Raw genomic sequence first — 7,983 nt, forward strand, 5'->3', positions numbered from 1 at the left:
AAATTCACCTAACTTCTAACTAAGTATCACATTTGGGAGAGAAGAATCTAGAGAAAGAAACAGAACATTTTATATCTCCTAGACAGTCTATGACTCTTACTGATGTTGTCAGGTCTAATGTAATCACTCTCTTTCCAAGGTTTATTACTACTATTCCTCTACTGATGACATTGACTGTCTGTCAGATACAACACAACATTTGGCTTTTCAAAAAACAAAACAAAAACAAACAAACAAACAAACAAACAAATCCACTCACTAGGAAGATAGAAAGGCTGATACTTACATTTTGGGAAACTGCAGACATTTACAGTGCACTCATTTATATTATATCTTGTTCATACAAGTATTCAGCAGAAATACTAACACAAGGCTCTTAGTTTCATCTGACCCAAATTTCCTGCGAGTCCTTTTCACTGCCATCCAACCTTAAGTATTGTGCCTTGACTTTCTAATGACCAACTGACATAAGCCTGAGTAGTTGTGAAGACTTCCAAATGACTGTTGACAGGTGTGTTGCTCTGTGTTGATATATTAAGAAGCTCTCCAGATTTTGACTGTGTAAGACATCAAGAGATCAAATTCATTGCCACTAGCTTTAGATGCTTCAAAGACATGCCTAGACTGACATTTTGTCATATTGACAACAGGACTAAAAGATAATCTAAAAGTCTAAAAAGTCTAAAAGACTAGTAAAAGAGAAAAAGGTAAAACTAGAGTTTCAAGCAGATTTTAAATGCCCTGATACATATTTAGCAATCTTAACTGTCTGTACAGCAATCCTTAAGTATCTAAGCTCCTCAGTTAAGCTTAGGTTAGGTCTAAACTGAGGGTGACAGTAAACTGCTTCTAAAGCTTTCTGAGATTTAGTGGTTCTGCGTAGCTTCACACACTAAAGATGAAGAATGAGTCTCAACCAAGCCTGAAGTCACTTCCAGCTCAGTGTTTCACAATGTCTTTATTCTGCCTTTATTGTTTTCGAAACCTGTCACTACCTTCAGAAATGTCTTCCTTTCCTTTATCTTACTAGATGAGGGAGATTTGGGTTCTGGTTGTAGGGGTTTCACCTGTGGAGTCAAAACCTGGTTTAACGACTAGGTTATTCTGTTACTGTAACAGTATTTTGTAATCCAACTAATGATGCTGGCATTTGTTCCTTGCACTACATACATGATTATGAGAACAGATCCCACTGAGGACACAAGCTGAATGTGGATCTCTGTTCCCCAGATGCTAGACTATAGTGGAATTAAGGCAGGACACTTCTCTCTCTAGTCAAAACATGTATGTAGTATAGAATTTTAGGTATACAGACAATTTTAAGACTGTTAAAGCAGGTATCCAAAACATGTAGAAAGTTATGAAAAGAAAATATCAACAGCAGAGGTCTGACCAGTCTAAATCTCTGCCTTGAATTCAAGGACTCTACTAAAATAGATATTCCCTCTTGTCAACACTCTTCTCTTACAACATGGATATTTATCCTGCCAACTCTTGGATTAACCTTAAGTCTTGTAGAACAAAATGTTTTGACCTCAGGGTCATTATTCTCTTAGTTTATGTTTTGTCCTAGAGAAAGATTCTTCAGGCTGCCTGCTTTGTTCACTATTTTAACTGCATGCAGTGTTAGCCTTGTCACCTGGCCTGCCTCTTCTTCCTCCCCATAATTTCCCCAGCTCCTCTGCAGACTTTTTCTCAGGGGAGTTTACAGCTGAATACTGGATGAATGAAAATTTACCTGCAGCTGGTGATCAGTGTTAGAAACTACTTGTGAATCTACTTGTCTTAGTCCCCTCCTCTTTTACCACTTGCTAGTACTGCTATTATGATTACTTCTTGTTATGTTGTTTTTAATTTTGTTTTTTCTGCCTAAAATATCTGTAATAGTGCAATAGAGAAGACAATATGCTAACTGTAGACAAGTGTAAAGAAACAGATCTGCCTTTCTGAAGTCTGTTGACATAACAAATATGAGAACAGCAATGTTTGGTCAGACTGAGATCACCTAGCTGAGCAATGAAAGCCTAAAAAAAAGTTCAAGAACAGAGAAAATATCTACTGGCTCCCCAAAGAGTATGTTTCACTCGCCACTAGTTTGCATCTTAAAGACCTCTTTAGGTAGGAGTGATACTGTTGTAGCTTCAAGCGTTAGGCGTTTGTAGAGCTACTGAAATCAGACTTTTATATACAGATTTAACATTGTTGAAGTAACTAATAATTTTACTCTTTATTATTTTGTAGCACTTCTGCTTTTATCATTTACTTAAAGCTTCAGAAGAGTTCAAACTAATTTTTTAATTTATTTTTTCAATAATACATGTTAGCATTTAAAATAATTTTTCAACAAGAAATTACTTTTTTTTTCCTTGAGATGATTATTTTATACTTAAAAGTACGTTAAATTGGCAAAAAAAAGGAAAAAAAAATATCCATTTCAAGTCAAATGACATGTTTTTTTATCTCAGTTTCGATTTTTTTTGCCATTATTTGCAAGTCTCAGATCAAAACCCTTCAGTAAATAAATAACAGTCATTTACAAAATTTTTCAGTCTAATAGCTTTTCATTACTTTACACTATGTTTGCATGACTAACTTTAAGATGCTTCCTACCCATAATAAGCAGTTACTTTTATGTTGTGGATGCATAGTTTACTGGTTTTAGCATTCACAAAACATAACTTTTTCTCTACTTGACTAAGTTTGGATCATGGATTTCAAGAGGAAAGCAATATAGTCCTCAAACTTCAGAAGTTTTTCCTTATGGCATCAGTTCTGAGTAGAAATGCTTCCTCACCTCTTTTAGTGTCCTTGTTTATTCACAGAACACGGTGGGAAATAGCAATTCAATTCTGTCTCTTCCATCTCTGCTCCTTCTTTTGTTCTCTACCAGTGAGCCCAAATCCCTGTAGTTCACCTCCATCACTGCACTGCTCTGAACTTCTCAGTCACTTCATTGTTTTCTCCACAACCTCATTCTCTGCCCTTTTCTCCTCCTCTTTCAAGTGCTGCTTTTGACATTCCTTCCTATCACATTTTTCCATCTCAGTTGCTGCACTTTTGCCTTTTCCTCTCTCCCCTCTAGTCAGTGCCATCCAGTTTCGGGGCTGGGGAGGAGCCTAATATAACTTTCTAAAAACCTTAGTTGCTTTAGAAATTGGCAGTCTTGTGCTCTCCACTTCAGCATTTAAGGGAAGACACAAGGGTGTGACAAGAAAGGGAACAAGGCAAGGATAAAGACATCTCATATGGTATCCACCAGCTTGGCTGTAGCTTTGAGCGTTAGAAATGACACGTTTCTGCTTGGTTTGTTTCAGTTTGATCTGTGAAGGCAATAGCAGAACAATATTTATGTACCAGTAATTACAGCATTCTACTTCTCTCCCCTCCCCAGTAGCACAGCTATAGTTTATAGTCTGTCAGTATTTCCATTACAAAGTCCATTTTTCAGAGGTCAATAATTCAGCTATTTAAGACTGCATTAGCTCAAAATTTGATAAAGAAGTTGTCAGATTCTTTATTCACTTTTTATCCTCATGATGGAAGGGAAACATTTGTTAGGAGGGTTTGTTGTTTGGGCTTTTTTTTAAAATTTAAGAGGTTTTTTTTTTTTCATTTTTGAGCTAAAACTTGGCTTGGCCTCTGAAAATGAAATGTTGGAGATAAATTATCACTAACATGGGCTAAGCCTTTCAAGATTTTTTTAAAGTAGAACTAAACACGCAAAATATCCAGATAAAACCCACAGCTACCAAGCAGTCAGTGCAGACAGTTTTTATCTTTTTTAGAATGCAGAGTATATTTGTCTTAGCTACTGTCCTACTGATAAATAGCATGCTATAGATCTCTCAAGAAAAGCAAAATACACAAAACAAAGGAAATTAAAGGGGGTCCCTTCTCAAGTTTGGTCATTTGGTGCAATTTCACCTAAATGCTGGACTTGGATGTACCAGTCTGTGCCATTGGAAATCTAAATTCATGCAGTAAACACAAGTAAAGATGCTTCTGTCACCCACAGAAACTCTTTTCCATTCCATTAGGGACCCAAAAAGGCATGAACCCAAGCAGAAACATCACTGGTGTCTAAGCTCTCTTACTAGAGTAAATGTGTACTTTATGGAATGAGGATTTATTTCTACCATATCTGGTGAAACACTTGGAGCTAGCAGTGTGGTCACTAGTTTTAGTCATGTTTACTACAAGATGGTTAAAAACTCTCTGAAAGTTGAGCTCCCTTGAATAAGTGCACATTTTTCTGCCGAGGTATTCTCAAGCACAAGGCAGGGCCAAGGGGCTAGAGCACAGGAGCAGTGAAAAGTGTTTTGGGTTCTCTGTGTTGAGAAAGGAAAAACTGAATGCAAACACACAGGCTTCTGTTTCTAAGAAGCAATAACATTTGCTGTAGTGTTATGACAAGGGGAAGAGGAGGGGTGACCCTTCCAGTATTCCAAGCAAGGAGAAAGTCTTTGATCCACTTGAAGGGCCCAGATCAAGTCTCTCTTCCCACCAACCCACACCACGGTGTGACAGTGAAAGACAAACAGGCACAGAAAAAGGGAAAACTGACTGAATAAATTGTGTTCTGTCACAAACTTTTCCTCAGCAATTTAATGCCTATGTACATTGTATTTCTTATTATAAAGATATTAGACAATAATAGACTACATAGCACAGTGAAACCATTAAATAGAGGGTGCTAGTTTGCATTAGCTACTGTTTCCAGGGGAAAAAAAAAATCAAATGAAAAAGCAACCTCTAGATAAATGAAAAAATAAGAACAGCAAGAAGTGCAAATAAACAATGACTACATTTGTTCTTACTAACTGCAAAGAAAAAACTCATATGTTGAATTCATAACCAGTATATTGAAGTCACATCTATTCTTCCTTACCAAAACTTACCTTAACTTTATAAACAATGTAATCTGGATTTTTTTTTTTTTTTCCATAACTTATTTTAACTGTTTTACTCACCCATGAAGGGTCAGTCTGCACATGCACCAAAGCAGAATTATCCACAAGAGGGCCAACAAGCCTTGGAGACAGTGTGCATCTGCCTCCTGAGCCCACTTGAACACTCTCTATGGTGCACTTTCCCCTGGCAGTAATGTGCTGCCATACAAGAGCTATAAGACTTCAGGCAGCTGGCTACATTCCTCAGAGCCCATCCACGAGTTCTGACATAGAATATATTACTGCACTATCAGCCAGCCTTGCCCTTTGAGATGCCCTGTAACTCACAGAGGAGGTGGAGATACTGGAGTGTATGTGAGCTATATGCAATATCGTGCAATATACAATAATCCATTACAGTTTATCAAACCTTTGAACCCCTGATAGCAAAAGTAGACTGCCACTGCCATATGTGATTTAGCCTTCATACAGTTTCATTTGAAAATCACTGTATAAACATGTATTCAAATTTACTTATGGTTCTCATAAAATTAACCATAAGTAAGCTAGAAAAAAAAAAAAATTAACATAAATTACTTCCATTTTTTCATCACTTTGTTAGAAAAATGCCTTACATTTTTTTTATACCACAGAGTTGTCAAAGGAGAATGCCATTAAAGCCAATGAGAAATTCACTTTTAGTAAATGTTAATGGGAAAATAACCTAATTAGCTCAAGTACTATCACACGTCACATAGAACCTACAGAAGGTATCACAGAATGCAAACTGTCACAGTTCAGTTGCAAAATCCCAGGGAAATGTCAGAGCAAATTTCAAAACAGAAAATATTCCTTCTGTACTTTGACAGAGTTGATTCATGTCAAAGCATCGTGGGCAGGAAGTTCCATTCTGATTTTATTAGTCTCTATAGTTCATATTCATGCTGTGCAGAATATATAATAGTGGAAAGTACGAACATCCTCTGAAACTGCTAACCAAAACTATTTTCCACTTCAAATAAATTAATCTCTCAGCATTAATATCTGAAAACTTATGAATCTAATCTAAGGAGCTGATCAGCCATTTCCTCTATCCAGAGGACAGAAATAGATATCCCAGTCTTCTTCATTTTAGCTGCATGATACCCTTCCTTTATGAAAGAGTACATTTTTCTCCAGTGCTAACTGACTTCTCAACTAACCAGAGAGCTTAGACTAGGTGCTTAACTGTAAGACAGGTAAAGTTATGTGAAATTAATCACAAGTGTTTAATTAGCTTGGTTTGTATTAACTTTGTTCATCTGATCAGTACTTGAGAGCAAACACGTTCCCCACATTCCACCCACAACATAAACTAGTGGCCAATGTATTACTACTTCATCACTTCCATGCCACCTTCATCATCCATGCAGATTGATAACTGTATAGTTCAAAGCCTGTTATAGATGTCCAATGGCCTTATCTCAGCTGTATCCCACATCTTTGACCTGCTTTGCCAGCATAAACAATCACTTTTGCTTGATGTGGCCAGGAATCACTGCTACTCTATAGGTGCAAAGGAACACAACATTAAATATAATGAGTCTAACATATCCAGGATCCACTGGACTCACTGAATACATGACTTGCACATGCACAGTCCTGGTCATATGAGATTTCAAGGTATCCAACCCAGAATGTCAGAAAGCTATCCAAGAGGTTCTACCACCAAGATGATACAGAAGTGAATTTTACACCTCTAACAGCGATATTGACCAGCAGAGTGGACAGAGGGGGGATGTTCCATTCATGTACAGATTTATTAGCTATGTTTTCTTGCTCAGAATTGGCTTAGAGACAGTTTACAGCATATTGATTAATGCTGTTACTCAGATATGGGGCAAATTATCAAATACAGGCTTGAATAATATTTATTTCAACAGTAACAATTCTGTGACACAAAATGAAATAATTTGTAAAAACTATGATCCATCAAGTTGAAAACAATGTCTCTAAGCATAATGAAGGATGCTGAAGAAGTCACATGAAAAATAGAGCAATTAAATGGTAAAACTTCACCAATATGCCTTCCTACCTTCCAGCAACCTGTGGCTCAGTGATTTCATCAGAAGCAGTACCCTTATCTTTAAATGGACATTTTTTTTTTTGTCAAATAATGACACAGAAGATTCACCAGAGGAGTACTGGAGGGTTGCTTTCTGCACACAATTCCTCTACAGTGTTTGTTTCCACATTTTGCAAAATACATAAGTAGTGGTAAATGAGAGAAGGAAAGATAGTGAAAACCCTGCCTGGGGCAAAGCATACAGGACTTGACTCCAGGTAGCACTTTCTGATTTATGACACATAAAGCATTGCCCCTGGCAGAGAGACAATATCCATTTCTGTAAATTCACATAAAACTAATAATGTCCTAAGCTATAATATAGTTTCAAATCTCCTTAGGCAGTGGAAAGTTTGTACAAAGGTTCTGACCTTTGGGCTACTGGGGAAAAGAAGAGGATTAGTCCAGGTTTTTGAGAGGAGGAGAGATGAAGGGGTGAGTTTTAGCAGCTGAGCAATACCTGACACTAAAATTAAAGCTTACAAAAAAGTAGAAACTTGTATAAATCTGTCCATTCACTTTAAGTTCTGCAGTTTCAGCAGTAAATATCTCCTTTATACATCAGCCAAGGCAAAGCTTTGTAATGCTTTTGTAGTTAGATTCCAAGCACAAATTCCTGCTTTTACACTGACATGCAAAGTACTGCTCAAGATTCTGAACCTATTGTATTCAAATCTATAAAAGCACAGATCAAGATCTTTCCTGCACCAAGGACGTTATGAAACACTTTGCTGTTGAGACATAGGATGTATTTCAAGGCTACTGTAAGCAACAACGTCCTTTCAAATTAACTGGTTTGTGTCTGACTCTATTCTTCACTGTTGCAATTATCCTCTTACCTTGGGAGTTGTTGTTCATTTGAGAGCACAGTGGATGCAATAGGTAGCACACCTACCTTTTCTAAAATGATCAATAATCACAGCCTGTTGCAGCTGGGAATAGTAAAGTGATTTGTCCATGGTATGGAAATATGAATGCCTATGGAGATCT

The sequence above is a fragment of the Merops nubicus genome, unplaced genomic scaffold (assembly GCF_000691845.1).
Source record: "Merops nubicus isolate BGI_N331 unplaced genomic scaffold, ASM69184v1 scaffold8328, whole genome shotgun sequence".
In the NCBI taxonomy this organism is placed as follows: Eukaryota; Metazoa; Chordata; class Aves; order Coraciiformes; family Meropidae; genus Merops; species Merops nubicus.